This window comes from Protopterus annectens, chromosome 2.part1 (genome assembly GCF_019279795.1).
Source record: "Protopterus annectens isolate FY-2018-M chromosome 2.part1, PAN1.0, whole genome shotgun sequence".
NCBI classification, from domain to species: domain Eukaryota; kingdom Metazoa; phylum Chordata; order Ceratodontiformes; family Protopteridae; genus Protopterus; species Protopterus annectens.
The window spans coordinates 265710069-265725861 of record NC_056729.1 but is presented as its reverse complement, the minus strand read 5'-3'; positions in this window follow the sequence as shown (position 1 = coordinate 265725861).

Below are 15793 nucleotides of genomic sequence, written 5' to 3'. Positions count from 1 at the left end.
CACTCTCTATACAGTAACCCTTTGTCCCAGTATACAGAGTCCCACTTTCCTTGAGAATCAAGTGCTTCACTAGCTACCTCCCTAAGGCCTTGTAATGTAGGGTCTGAGAGCTGAGCCTGTCTCATCTCTCTCCTTGTAACCCTTCCCAGCTCCCCTTCCACAGAAAGTCTGGTATTCTCTGACAGCTGTGCCTCGCTGTCAGGCTGGGTACTACTACTCACCTCTGCCCTTGCAGTCACTCTAAGGGAACATCACTACCCACAAGCAACTGTGGCTGACCTTCAGTCTCATTGCTACAGGGTAGTTCCCTCCCTGAAGTAACCACCTCACCAGTCCTGAATGTAAGTGTGCAATCTGTCTGTGGCTACCAGACCCACATGCTTGTCACCAAGCCTGACTAGGTGTAACTCCATGCACACAGGGTACTGCATTATCAAAATCATTCTGTATCAGGACATCTGCCGGGATATCCTCAAACACACCTACTTGCTTTCTTCCTTATCCACCCTCCTAGTCAAGGTGAACCCTAGCTAAAGGTATGTGGAATTGGGGTCCCTCCTAAAGCTCTGACTGGAGTAGACTGCTCAAACAAGTAGTGCTCCTCTGTAACCATTGCAGGCTTTACAGTGGTTATGTCAGAGGGTGTGTCTCTCTTAGCAGTGGCCTCTTTCCCCTCCAGTAAGATGGGATACAACTTATTGTGGTAGTTTAGTACCCTTGTTGTCTTGAGACAACTTAGTGCTGACATTTTCTTATTCCCACTTACTTTCTCTCACACCTTTTGTTCACCACCCTGCCTCTGCGGACATCTATATGCTGCATAGTCCCACAGGTTGCATTTAAAACATTTAACCATTGGTCCTGGAGATGTATCTGGACCAGTGGCTTCTCCTGCTACTGCAGACTCTGTTGGGGGCAGTCTGGGCTGCCCACCATGGGTTCCATTAGACCCATGAGCAGCACTGGATATCCCTTTCCTGTGCAATGATGCCCTACTTGCCAGGTATAGGTCTCAATTCTTCTCCTACTCATCAGCAGTAGTGCATGGTCTATCAGCTAACTAGATTCTCATGTCCTCAGGCAAAGTGCTAAGTGCTTGTTCCCTCAGCAAAAAGTCTGCCAGCCCTTCAAAAGTGATGACCTAACATTCACTCACCCACCTATGAAAATAAGTGCTTAGTTCGGCAATATATTCACACACTTTCATCTGTCTTGCGTCTGTGCTCATAAAACATTTTCCTGTAAGCTTCAGGTGTTAACGTAAAACATTCTAAAAGACAGCTTTTTACAATATTATAATTTAAGCAATCAGTATTAGATAGTTTGGAAATTTCAGTTACAGGTTTACGATGGAGTAATGGGGTCAGGAACTGTACCCTGAGCCCTTGGTCAACATTATACTGTTTGCATACCCTCTCAAACATATGAATGAAACTATCCAAATTATCCCCCTCTGTAAATTGTGGAAGAAATTTACAGTTCTTCGTTACTTCTGGGGTTTGGTTACTCCCTTCTCCATTACCTCCATGACTCTGGTGAAGAGTCAACATTTCCTTTTCATGTTGCCTCTGCCTCTCCTTCTCCTCGGCTTCTAGGCATCACCGTTTCTCATTTTCCTCAGTCTCTACACATCTCAGTCTCCGCTGCTTCTATTTCCAAATGCTTGGCCTCCAGCTCAATTTTCTTTAAATCCAGATGAATTTTTAAGTCCTCTGTGGAAAGGTTGAACTGTCCATTTTCTGAGAGTTGTACATCTCCAAGGCAGTCTGTTTGTCCTCCTGATTGCCATTCTGTGATGCAGCTGTGACTAAAGCTACAATCATGTCTGCTTTAGTCAGATTGGCATGCACCAGTCCTTTAATTTGGCACATCTTAGCCAACTGGGTCCTTGCCAGCTTACCATACTCCTCTGCTGACATGCTTGCCCTCTCTCCCTGACTAACTAAGGTAATAAAAAAAATAAAACAGTTGTGATATGAACTCTAAATGTTCATGCGTGGTTGATTGAGAGTATAAACAACTTCAGTGACCACCACTGTATACAGGCTACAGAATTCAATATCCACACCACTGCAAGCCAATTAATATGCGATGTGGCTATCTCACCACTGTCAACCAATTAATATGTGATGTGGATATCCCACCACTGCCAACCAATTAATGTGTGATGCCCCTGCACTGGCCCAGTAATCAAGGATCCCCAGTCCTCACCACTGGCAACAGCTAGAGGATGTACACAGTGGGAGGATGACAAGTACACCCACAGTAAAGTACATTTTCCCTTAAGAGGACACAGAGACCACAATCAGTTTGAGGCTGGTTTCTCCCTCTTTCTCCAGATCTCCAATAAGACTCCCCACTGGCACAGCTATAGAGTTGAGATCTCATCTGAGTGGTCAAGCCAAAACCTCCAGCACCCTCTCTGTCCAACCAGTGCTTTGTTTCTCTGCCCACATAGCTGACACACACACACACACACACACACTTTGAGATTTGATTTATGTACACACACACACACACACACACCTGAGAAAGGCTGGCACAAGTGTACTAGCTATGCATCTTCTGCCCAGACTATAAGGTCATTATCACTGCCACCAACCACTCTTTTTCAGATACTCTAAGGCCCTTACAAAGGGTGTCCAATCGTACTGTGTTGTTGTTTGTCTTTTCAGCTTTTCCCAGTTAGGGGTCGCAACAGTAGAACTCCGGTCCGCTAATGATTGGCAGTAGATGTTTATGAGGCTGAGTTGCCAGCCCAACCTTCAGCGAAGGCACGCCCATTCACGCATGTCTTTCCGAGGCCACTCGACCATGGGGAGGATGTGCAGACTCCATACAGTAGGCACTCCAGCCAAGAATCGAACAGGAGAACCTCTTGGTGTGAGGCAAGAACGCTACCGCTGTACCTGACCAAGACTTGCAAGGCTATTTAGGAGTGGCCTGCACAGTGTCACCAAATACATATTCAAGTACTCTAAGAGCTTAAATATGTCTCACAGATGTTAGCCACAAACATATTTAATAATAAATAAAAAATAAACAAACACATTTACTTCAGAGTTCAAAATCACAGGAAATATTTTAAAACAACATCGCAGGACAGTCTCAAATAAATACAGAAAACATCTAAACTAATCTTTACTATATTCCTGTCTATATCTAAAAGAGATACTATGCCCTGAATCTTACTTAGGCAAGTGCAGATGTTGATGAGTGGATGTTCTTGCTAGGTCCAAGACAAAATACAAAATGCAGTCTCTGTCTAAGAGAGTTCTTAAATTAATATCAAACATTACTGCTGGGTTAGCTTGGATGACATCACTCTGTCACCTGACTTCAGTTCCCAGGCTAAACAGAAACATAACAAAATGTTGACATCTCTGTGTTAAAAATACGTATCTTTCAGATGTGCAGCTGCTAGCAAGTCATAAAGCAATAAAGCACTTTTTATATTTTAAACGTAGTAATTAGTTGTCTTTGAAGATAATACAAAAATTCCTAGCTCTAGACATTGTGTCTGCTACCGAACTGAAACTGAGAGATAACATCTTTTGTTTATCGCCCAGCTATGAAGTAACTTAACCTCAACTATTCATAAGTTTTGCAGGTTCATTTTCTATGTTTCAGCAGGGTACACTGTGGTTAAATTTTAGCTTAGTACATAACATATAGTTCTGTATAAATTGTATCCATATTCATAAATGACATAAAATTATTTACAAAATTACAGATAGCTGGGCTGGCAGTATTTTCTCTATATCACAGTTATGATGGACATCTCACAGATTGGGTGGGGGGGGGCATTATCTGGACCAGACAGTCCAAGGCACTTGGTCACTTACAGAGGTAAACTTGCATGTCAGTCTCCTAGAGATGAGAGCATTGCTGTTAGCATTGCAGGCCTTTCAAGCTGCTCTTCCTCCCGGGACAGTTGTGATCCTGACAGACAACATCTGGTATATCAACAAACAGGGCGGAACTAAGTCTTATCCCCTTTGTTGAGAAGTACTCAGAGCTTGGGAGTGGGCAATCTCTTCCAACCACTTTCTAATAGCAACGTACATCCCGGACAAGCTGAGCAGATACATCCTCATGCCTCATGAGTGGTCTCTCAAACCAGAAGTCCCACAAATGATTTTTCACCACTGGGAGAAGCCTTGCTGTGACCTCTTTGCATCACCTCAAAACAAGTGCAGCAGCTACTTTGGCCTGGTTCCCCCTCCAGGGGAGTCCCCAAGAGACACTCTCCTTCATGATTGACCCTTGGGACTTCTATATGCCTTTCCCCTGATACCATTACTCCCTCAATTCCTGAATAAAGCAACCAGGTTGAAGTGCAAGGTGATCTTCATTGTCCTGTTCTGGCCTTGATAGATTTGGTTTTCCTTCCTCTGGCCTCAATTGATTCAGCAACTGTAGACTCTGGGCCCAGCTCCAGATCTCCTGTCCCAGCTAGAGGGATACATTCAACCAAACCTTCAGAACATAAAGCTAACAGTGTGGCTTCTCCACCTCCACTGATTGCCAGGCATGACATTATGTCTTTCCCAGTCCATAGGATTATTTTGGCTTCACATAAACCCTCCACTAGAAAATTTTATTGTAGTAAATGTTCTCATGTTGGGCTCATAATAATGAATTTGATCCTCTTTCAGCCCCATAACAAAAAAAAATTGAAGTTTTTGACATTGCTTTTTGAAGCAGGATCTTCAGCTTCTACCATCAGGATTCAACTAGCAGCCATTTCAGTTTTTCACCATGAATTACAGGATACCTCATTAATGTCTCATAAACTTTGCAAGGCCTTTTTGAAAGGAACCTTGATGCCAAGGCCTCCTTATAAAGACCCATATGTTCTGTGGGATCTCAACTTGGTTCTTCAAACTTTGATACCCCCCCCCCCTTTTGAGCCTAGAGCCACTTGTGAGCTAAAGTACTTGATTTGGAAAACAGCTCTTTTAATAGCAATTACCTCTGCTAGAAGAATTTCAGAGATTCAGGCACTGTCTTGTAACTCACCATATTTGACCTTTCACCCAGATTGAGTTCTTTGAGGACTAATCCATCTTTTCTACCAAAAGTTGTTGTGGAGACAAATGTCAGTCAGACTATAAATGTGCCATTTTTCTTTCCCAAATTTTCAGATAAAGGTGAATATTATTTGCACTTATTAGACATTCACAGACACTTGCGTTTCTACCTTCATAGAACAAAGTCTATCAGAAAATATGATCAACTGTTTATTGCATTTTCTAGTGCTAGACCAGTATCCAAAGTTATGCTTTCTAAATGGTTGAAAGATTGCATATCCTTCATATACACCAAAAAGAATGTTAAATTACCGGTAGCTGTTAAAGCACATTCTACCAGAGCGATTGCCACATCTGCATTTTTTTCACTCCAGAGCTTCCTTGGATGACATTTGTGCAGCAGCAACTTGAGCTACCCCCACATACTTTTATTACTCATTACAAATTGGATTTGGTCTCCAAAGGAAGAGTGTCCTTTGCTTCTATGGTGCTCAGGAAAATTCTACCCAAGATAAAAAATAGCTGGGAACTCTGTCCCACAAGTCAAGGAATAAATGAAGATTGACAACAACAGATAAAGAAGTTATGTACTCACAATAACATTCCATCTGTGTTGTCGATCTTCATTTATCCTTGACAACCCTCCCTCCAACCCCCAACCTTTGATATCTCTTGGTGGAATGAGCTGACTTTATTTACAGTTCCTTTAGCCATCCTATGCCAGATATGGTCTCCACAAACGTGCTGTCAGGATGCATATCTTATTTATCTGTCAATCTGAGGTGAAACGGAGAGGAGCATTATAAGTAGGAAGAGAATCTTGAGAGTTTTTGGCCCTTGTGATCTGTAGTACGGCCGAGTTTGTTCCAATTTCGAAATCAAACCCACAGGTCAAGGATAAATGAAGATTGACAACACAGATGGAATGTTATGGTGAGTATATAACTTCTTTTTTATGTTTCAAAATGGCAATATGCAACTGAGCCCACTTTCCCTGGAAGGCCTGTCTCTTCAGTCTGTGACCTGATTTTTTTTCACTGTGAAACTTGTCCCTGGGCGGCACAGTGGTGCAGCAGTTAACATTGTCGCCTCACAGCAAGAGGTTCTCCGGTTCGATTCTTGGCTGGGGTGGCTTCTGTGTGGAGTTTGCATGTTCTCCCTGTGTTCGCGTGGGTTTCTTCTGGGTACTCCGGTTTCCTCCCACATTCCAAAGACATGCATCTGGAGCATTTCTCCCCAGGCCTCCACTGAAAACAGGCTCTGTGGTATCTAGTCGGACATTCCCGGTCAACAAATGTTAAATAAATAAATAAAAATAAAAACACTTAACACTTCTACCCTGCTTGAAATACCAACGCAGCTGCTTGTAAAATGCATATTCTGGAAGACTTAAGGCCATCACCTTAGCCAGGTATCTATAACCTAGTGTTTTAATATGCAGGGAATATTCCACAAATACAAAATATCCTTAAAAACAAGCCCACCTTCATATGTAACATAAGCTCTAAACTCGTTTGTTAGCTTCTGTATTTTTCCAAGCTTAAGAACAAAGAAGAAAGAATTCTGAAAACCATAGATGTTCACATAGAGTTATACTAAGAGGACTAAAACTTCATATATGTGATAATTTGCGCCCTTCATATGAACAAAACTATGGCATACCAATGTCCAGTCTTCAAATGCATGACCACCTGCACTACATTCTGCTATATCACGTATGGAAAGCCCCTGGCTGTGCATATTCCTGCATGCTTCACTTAGGTTGCTGCCATCAGAGCAAGTTTCTTCAATAGTGTTTCTGCTCAGGTATTTGTGAAACTGTCACTTTGACCCTCTGCACAAACTTTCTCAAGGGATGCAGTATCCATTGTACATGTTGGCCTATTTTTGTCTATTCAGTACTTCAAGATATTTTGTCATCTGTCACCCCAGTTCAGGGATTAGAGACTTTCACTTATTTATTTTCTGCCATTCATTATAAAAGTAGTGGGATGAATGTAGTAGTAGCTGTGTGATGGTGCCCCTACATAACAATAGATGTTTGAATATCAGGACCACTTTTGCAGTATGAGGCACTCCAACTGCTCTTCCTAGGTAATATTGTGACTTTGGGTTTGCTTACACATTTGTGTGTGTAATATGTTTCCACCAGACACAGAGCTTAGTGTTGGGAACCCCCTCCTATTTGGTATATACTTCTCTGAAGTGAAGGCCAACATTGGGGGCCTCTGGCTCACCAAGTTTGCTGACTACTGTTAGCTGGGAGCAATCATTGAATCCTGAAACAATATTGACATCCTACAAACAGGCCTAAAAATGACAAACAGCTGGTGCCAAAACCATGCTCTGAGATTAAATGATAAAAAATGCATAATCATGCCATTTGGTAAATCAGATATCCCTGCAAATTGTAATATTGATAGCACAACCTTAAAAGTATACCCAGTGGTGAGGGACCTAGGAACACAGATAGAGAGTAAGCTAACCATTGACCACTAAGTAGCTACAGTAGTGAGGAAATCCTTCTGGGTGGCTCAACTTGTAAGTAAAGACATGGCATCGAGATCAAAGGAAGTCATAGTGCCATTGTACTTGGCCCTCATCAGGCCCATAATCGAGTACAATACTCCCTTCTGTATGTACCTAACTAGGTACTTACACCAACTGGAGTGGCCCAGAGGTTTCTGACTAAAAAAATACAAAGTGTAAGACACATGTCTTATGCAGACCAGCTAAAGGCTCTATCCCTTCACTTCATCTCATATTGTTTATTGAAAGGAGACTTATGGCTGAGCTACAAGGCAATCTCTGATCTAGCCCTGATAAAAATGTTATGTATTTGCATGAAAAATTATACAAGGGTAACATGTTCCATGGACTTGAAACTTATTTGTGAATCTAACAGAACTTGCTGAAGAGACACATTTATATCCCAAAGGCTACCTTTTCTGTGGAATAAACTTCCCATCTTTGTAAAACAAAGTGTATTCCTTCACTCTGTTTGAAAACAATTTGGATAAATGGATGGGGAACCATAAATTAATTCCTAGGGTACTACCTGGGTCCCTTACGGATAGAGGCAGTCTATAAAATGGCTCAGTGCTCCAACACCCAAAGACTCACTACCCTGATACTACCCCTCCTGTATCTGGGGAATTAAGCTATAACATTGTCATGTCCTGAGTGTTATTGGCTAGGGTTCTAAATGGTCTTTTGACATTAGCCTAGTAATCCCCAATGAATCTAGGGCAAGTATGTGAGAGTCTGAAGTAGAGAATTAAGGAATAGGGTTAGTAGGAAAAGGGTAGTATTCATGAAGGATCTGAATCTGCCAGGATCAGACTGGGAGATTCTGGTCTCCTGGGAAGAGAAAGAGCAAGAGTTGTTTGAAGACTTGGAGCGTGGGGGGGGGGGGTTCAGCCCAGCCATCTGGTGTAGAACTGTACAAGAAAGGATTCAGTTCTGGACATTGTTTCTAATTAATGCAGAATATGTCACAGAAGTCCTGGTTAAGCCACTATCTGGTCCTGCCCCTATGGGAAGATGGCACAATGACTTATCCTTAACCCTGCTCAGCTGCCTGCTCCCTTAGGAGGAAAGCTTGCCCTTTATGCAAAAAAATGGGAACTCATTACCCAAGACAAATAGGTTTTGAATATAGTTTCCCAAGGATACAGATTCCACCTCCACACCCTACCAACCCCAAACAGTTGGCCAGACCTACCCCCAAATCAGTGGGCAGAGGCTCAACAACAGGTTCTCTCTCTTCTAAGTATCAGGGCTATTCAGCCTGTCCCAGCAGTAGAAAAGGGACCACGTTTTTGTTCAAGACTTTTCCTGGTACCCAGAAAAGACAGCTCCTGGTGTCCTGTCATGGATCTCTCTATTCTACACACTTTTTTGGTAATCCCAAAATTCAAGATACTAACACTTCAACAGCTGCTTCCTTAGCAAGGCAAAGATGCCTGGTTGGCAACCTTAGACTTAAAGGAAGCTTACCTGCACATTCCAATAAGGGAATCTTGCAGGAAATACCTACTCTTCAGGACAGGCTCCATCCACTATCAGTTCTCTGCACTTCCCTTTACCTTATCTACCGCCCCCAGGGTATTCACAAAGTGTCTAGCTCCAGCCATTGCGTTTTTGCAAGCAGAGAAATATTCAAATATACCCATACTTGGATGATTGTCTGATTCAGGCAGAAAGCCAGGAATTGCTATTAAAACATCTGGCATTCATAAAGAAACTTCTAAACTCACTGGGGTACACCATAAACGGAAACGAAAAAAAATCTCACCTAGTACCCTGCCAACAAATTGTATTCCTGGGAGCAAACTTGAATACATCTTCCCATATGGCTTTCCTCACTCCAGAGAAGCAAGTTTATTTGACAACCTACTTCAAACTACTGGCCAGAAAGACCCAGCTATCTGCAAGGAAAATACTGCAAGCCCTGGGGTTCATGGCCTCTTGCATTCTACTAATTCCATATGCAAGACTGCATATGAGGAAACTACAATGGTACCTAAAATGCCTATGATGTCAACATTCTCTATATCTGGAATCAATGATTCCTATCATTCCTTGTATAAAGACAGAGTTCCTCTGGTGGGCAGAGACCTGCTACCACAGCAAGGGGCTTCCTTTCACTCTACCCCCTGCTGCCCAAACCCTAACAACAGACGCATAAGACTATGCATGGGGGGGGGGCTCACTTGGCAGGGCGGTGCATTCAGGACAAATGGAACACGAGACAGATACACCTGCATATCAACCAAAACAAAATGTTAGCTGTACAGAATTCCCTGACTGCCTTCAAGGGCCACATTCTTCCAGGACAATTATTGGTAAAGACAGACAACAACACAGTTATGTGGTACATAAACAAGCAGGGGGGAACCCACTCGTACCCTCTCTGCAGACTAGTCATGGCTCTGTGGAACACAGTCTTGAGCTACCAAGTGCACCTACAAGCTCAGTTCCTGCCAGGCAAGCCAAATTCACTGGCAAATGACCTAAGCAGAAATCTCATGGACCCACACGAGTGGAAACTGGAACCAAAAATATTAAACCTCTCTAGAAAAAAATGGGGGAATCCAGAGATAGACCTGTTTGCCTCCCCTCAGAACTACCAATTGGACAAATTCTGCACAAGGACTTTCCACAGTCAAGCTTGCAAATTGGATGTCCTGTCCTTTACCTGGAAAGCCTCTTAGTTTATGCCTTTCCCCCTCTGCCTCTCCTCTCGAAGGTTCTGCTAAAGATCAAACAGGACAAACCAAGGACAATACTGATTGCACCAGACTGGCCATGCCAGCAATGGTACCCTCTCTTGCGCAGTATGACACTGCTGGAACCATGGCACCTGCCTCAGACCCCTTCCCTGCTGTCACAGCAGGAGGGACAGATTCTGCACCCTCAGCTTCAAACCCTGAACCTTGCAGCCTGGCTAATTCCTTGAGCTCTCCAATAGCAGCCCTTAGTAAGCAGGGGCTAGATGTCATTCTGAAGGCAAGGAGGCCTAGTACTAGAAAATCCTATGCTGAAAAGTGGAAAAGATACTGTTTCTGGAGCCAGACTCAGGGGATGGGCACAATGGCGCCTAGCTTACCACATATTCTTCAGTACTTAACAGAAGTGGTCCACAAGGGTCTTTCCTTCTCGTCAATTAAAATTCATGCCTCTGCCATTTCAGCACATTATAATACTGACCCACCCCTGTTCTCTTACCCCCTGCTAAAGCAATTCCTCAGAGGGGCCAACAATTTAAGACCCCCCCCAGGAGAGCCCCTACTCCAGCCTGGGACCTTAACTTTGTATTGGAAAAGCTCACTCTCCCTCCTTTTGAGCCAACTGCATCTGCAGAGTTGAAATTCCTTTCTTGGAAAACAGCCTTCCTTCTAGCCATCACTTCAGCAACAAGAGTGTCTGAATTACAGGCCCTGATGGCAGTGGAGCCCTTCATCATCTTCCATGCAGACTGGGTGTCCCTCAGGACTAATCCTTCCTTTATGCCCAAGGTAGTGTCTAGTGTGGCCTTTAGTTGCTCCATTCATTTGCCTACTTTTTTTCCCAAATCCACAAAATAAAGGAGAACAAATACTGCACTCTCTGGACTTACACAGACAGCTTAGATTTTATTTGGACTGACTAAGCCTCTCAGAATATCTGAACAGCTGCTAGTTGGCTTTGCTGCAGGGGCAGAGGAGAAGGCCATTTCAAAGCAAACCATTTCTAATTGGATAGCCCATTGCATCCATTTCTGCTATAAGCACCATGGAAAACCTACCCCACAAGGAGATAAGATCACATACCACCAGGGCTGCATCTGCCTCTACAGCCTTTCTCAGAGGTGTCCCTACCAGGGATATCCTAAAAGCTGCTACCCGGAGCTCTGTACATACCTTCACGAAGCATTACCACATGCCTATTTTTTTCTAAATCCAGAGCTGGTTTTGCCACTGCAGTTTTGCAGGGCTTAATAGCTGGTCCTAATGCTCTCTAACTTTCTCCTCCCTTCCTTAGCTTTGGGAATCAAACCAAATGTAATGACTGCAACAGTGAAACACGAAGAACATAGTACAATTGTGTACACTTACCGTAAATGTAGATGTTCGAATGTATTCACTGTTGCAGTCCTGGTTACCCTCCCTCCGGCCCCCTAACTTCTCTTGGCTCTACTTTTCCTTCTTGTTTGGTGTGTTTAAGCTTTCTGGTGTATTTGCTTTTTGGTAGTGGTGTAACATAACATATAATTGCTTCTCATTATGGGGGCACCTGACATATGGGGCAAAAAAAACTGATGTAATGGCGTCGGCTGCATGTTTTATACCCCTGATGACCTGACGTCATAGAAGAAGGGACAGCATCTGCAGGGATCCAAGACTCTGGTTTTCAGGCTGGCTGAGGGCTACCTGCAGGCAGATAACCCAAATGTAATGACTGCAGCAGTGATTACACTCGAACATCTACATTTATGGTAAGTGTACACAACTGTACTTTCTTCACAGTTGGGCCCCTGGTCTCCTTTATGCCTTTCCTCCAACACCATTAATCCCCAAATTTCTACAGAAAGCAAGCAGGTTGAAGAGCAACTTAATCCTCATTGCACCATACTGGCCTCTACAGATTTGGTTTCCCTACCTTTGGCCTCGTTTACTGAGACAGCCATGGATTCTGAATCTAACTCCAGACCTCCTATGTCACCTGACAGGTATGACTCACCCAAACATTCTAAATCTCAAGCTAACTGATTGGCTTCTCCAATTTCATTAATCACCAAACAACCTATGGTCTCTTCTCCAGTCCATCACATACTCATTTCTTCTCATAAGTCATCTACGCATAAATTATATTCTAGTAAATGGGAGAAATTTGTTTACTGGGCTCAGCAAGATGACCTTGATCTATTCTCAGCTCCACTTCATAGGATCCTTGAGTTCTTCGCCCAATTGTTTAATGAAGGAGCAGATTCTTCAACATTAAAGCTACAACTAGCAGCAATTTCCAGTTTTCACAGTTGAATATCAAGGATTTTCAGTTGCTTCACACAAACTGTAAAGATTTTCTAATGGGAACTATTTTACTTAAACCCGTTTATAAAGACCCTACTCCTCCTTGGGACCTGAATTTGGTGCTGCAAAAATTATACAGTTCCCCTTTGAATGAGCAGCTACATGTGATTTGAAGTTCCTTTCTTGGAAAACTATATTTTTAGTAGCCATAACATGTGCAAGAAGAATTTCAGAGATTCAGGCCTTATCGTCTCAACCATCATATTTGATCTTTCATAAAGCCAGTGTTTCATTACATATTAACCCATCCTTTCTACATAAAGTACCGTCAGATAACAGTATCTATCAATCAATCCATTAATTTACCAGTGTTCTTAACAATTATTTTTTATCGTAGGATTCTTAAGTTTGACAACAACCCTTTCTACTTTCTGTTGCCCAAGTCACTGTGTTAAATTTTTTTGTGCTCTGGAGTCAGGCTGCTGACACTTTGAGGCTACTCCTTTCTGAAAGTAGCTTGGCTAATGACAGTGGAGATTTCAGGTTAAGTTCATCATAGTCATGTTTTTCCTTTTACCTCAAGAAGTCTGCATCCCTAAAGAAGCAAGGAGACCCACACAAGGATTTTTTTTTTTATTTTAAACAGATTTTGTGCTGGTGTGGTAGGAACAAGCAATTTAACCTGCACCATCCTTTATCCTGTAGTACCTTCCAAAATGTTTTCATCATGATCTGTCTCACTCTTACCAAAATGCATCTGTTGGCTGTCTGAGTTTACAAGCCCCCCAGTCTAGGTGAGCTCCTCAGTAAAGTTTTCTTTACCCCTCTGCATTCTGCACTGGGGAGGCTCATCATCAAATGCAATGCCCCATCTGGGATGCATCTTACTAAATGTATCATGAGGTCAGAGAGACCCCAAAGGTTCCTGACAAAGGTCATGGGCACAAAGGACATAAGCTGCCAATAGAGGCTGAAAGCTGTGTCCCTGTATTCAGTGCCCTGTAGACTCCTAATGAGCACTTTGTGCTTTGCCTTCCAGGCTATTAGTAATCCAACATTTCACAACCTCTTATTTTGCCATAAAAGAGTAAACACTCAAACCAGAGATCTGTACCTACTTCAGCAAATAAATCATGGTGGAGAGACTAAGTTGTCACACACTGACTACCCCTTCTCTAGAATAAACTTCCTCTCCATGTTAAGCAATACAGGGTCTTCAGGAAAGAATTAGACAACTAGATGGTATTCTTAAATTCATACCTGGTATGACAGACATAACACTCCTTGAAAAAAGGAGGTAGGGTTGAAGAGTGTGTTCAAGCTTGGCATAAATAACCACATTGCCCAGTTGTCTTGTATAGTCTATTAATTTGTTGTTGTCAATCTTCATTTATTCTTTGACCTTAGGGTTCGGTTCTGAAATCTGAACCTATTCAGCCATACTACAGCCCGCGAGGACCAAAACTCTTGAGCTTTTCTCCCTACACATAATGCTGCTCTCCATTTTACCTCAGATCTCATTTGCCATTTCCAGTGTCAGATGCATCGCCAAACCTCTTGGCCTAAGTATAATTATATCTTAAAATTCTGTAGTTGCTTACCTATTATAGTTCCTCTGTTACTTCATTAGCCTCTCTACATAAATTTAGAAGCTCCCTACTGTAAAATTTTTCTCCTTTAGCTCCCTACTGCCTCTTTTCCTTCACTTCAGCAAAATCTTCACTACCATAGTTGGTAGACTTTCTTACTTCTTACCTTCTACCATATACCGCTGTTATTTTTTGTCTACCAAAGCTGGTAGCACTTTCTATACATCTTCTATTTGTACAGATACTTTTTTGTACCCTTGGATATTCTGGGCCTACCATTGCTGGTAGCACTTTACTATAATTTCTCTATTTTCTCCTCTTTATGTGTTAGTTATAGTTGATAAAGGAAAGGGCACTTCTGGCTTTAAAAAAAATGTCAGAAGTGCAATCGGAAAATGCTAAATTCTAATGGTCATTTATTAAGAGTGTATTGTTTAGGCTGATTACATCTTCAAGAAGACTGTTCAGTATGCCATGGATTCAGCCACCAAGCCTTAGTTGAATGAAAAAAGAAATGAATGTTAAAGAGCATGCTTAAATCATCTTTTGAGGAGGCCTTATGTGGTTCTAAATTTAAGATTGACCCTTCTTCTTCTTCAAAAGCAGAGAAGCATAAAAAGAAAGGTCACTCAGCAACAACCTCTCCTTTGGCACTGGTGACTTGGAAACGTAACTAGAGGTTCCACAAATGGCTATGGAACTGAAAGCCTCTGCTCCGAGACCACTTGCTTCCTCAGCATCGGAGCAGATATTAGAAACACATGATAAGACTTTGGAACTGACATCTTTGGTTCCATCTACAGTACCTGCACTGACACCTACAGTTCCGACAATAATTCTTCAGGAACCAAAGTACATTTTTCCAAGAATGCAATATTCCCCATCTATAGAACCATATGCAGGACAATTGACTAACCCGTTTCTGGAGAGACCTAAATCTTCATCCACCCAATCAGTTCACTCCACCAAGAGCTTATCAGAATTGGACATGCTAAGGCTGGTGGATCAGGTTTTTGTGGCAAGAGGATTGCCTGCAATGTCCTCAGTTCCGACTACATCCAGTTCTGAAACTTCTTTTTCCACAACTCCACCATATTTCTCTCCTCTGACCCCATTTATGGTTTTGGAGACTCGGGCTCTGATCCCTGTGGCATCAACTGCTTCAGCTCTGGCTAGATCCTTTTCTCCAGGACTGACTACTATCCTGAGATCTTTGGTCCTGTCAGAACTGGAGGGCTCCTGGTGTAAGAGTTCTGCTGTCGATTCTGGGGGCAGGTTTTGACTCTAGTTTTCTTGCCTCTTGGCCTTGACACACGTGAGCTCCACTCTGGCTTTGGTGTCTGGGGCAGTCTTCTTGAAGCAGGGAGTGACCTTGGTTCCAAGGCAGTCATTCTTGGTTCTGGGCTCCCTTCCCTCCTATGGGGACCTGCCTTCCAGGCAATAGAGAGGGCTTTGTCTTCAGTGGCACCCAGTCTTCTGCCCCTTGATTAGAGTTGATCCCTGATCTTCTTCTCATTCTGACTTTCAACCAGCCTCTGTATTGGAACCGTGAGGTCTGAAACTGTAGGATACACCTGTCCAGGCTTTATCCTGTTCTGACACTACTTCAGATTTTCTCACTGAAGAAGTCCCTTACAAGAGAAAGTGCAAGAGGAAA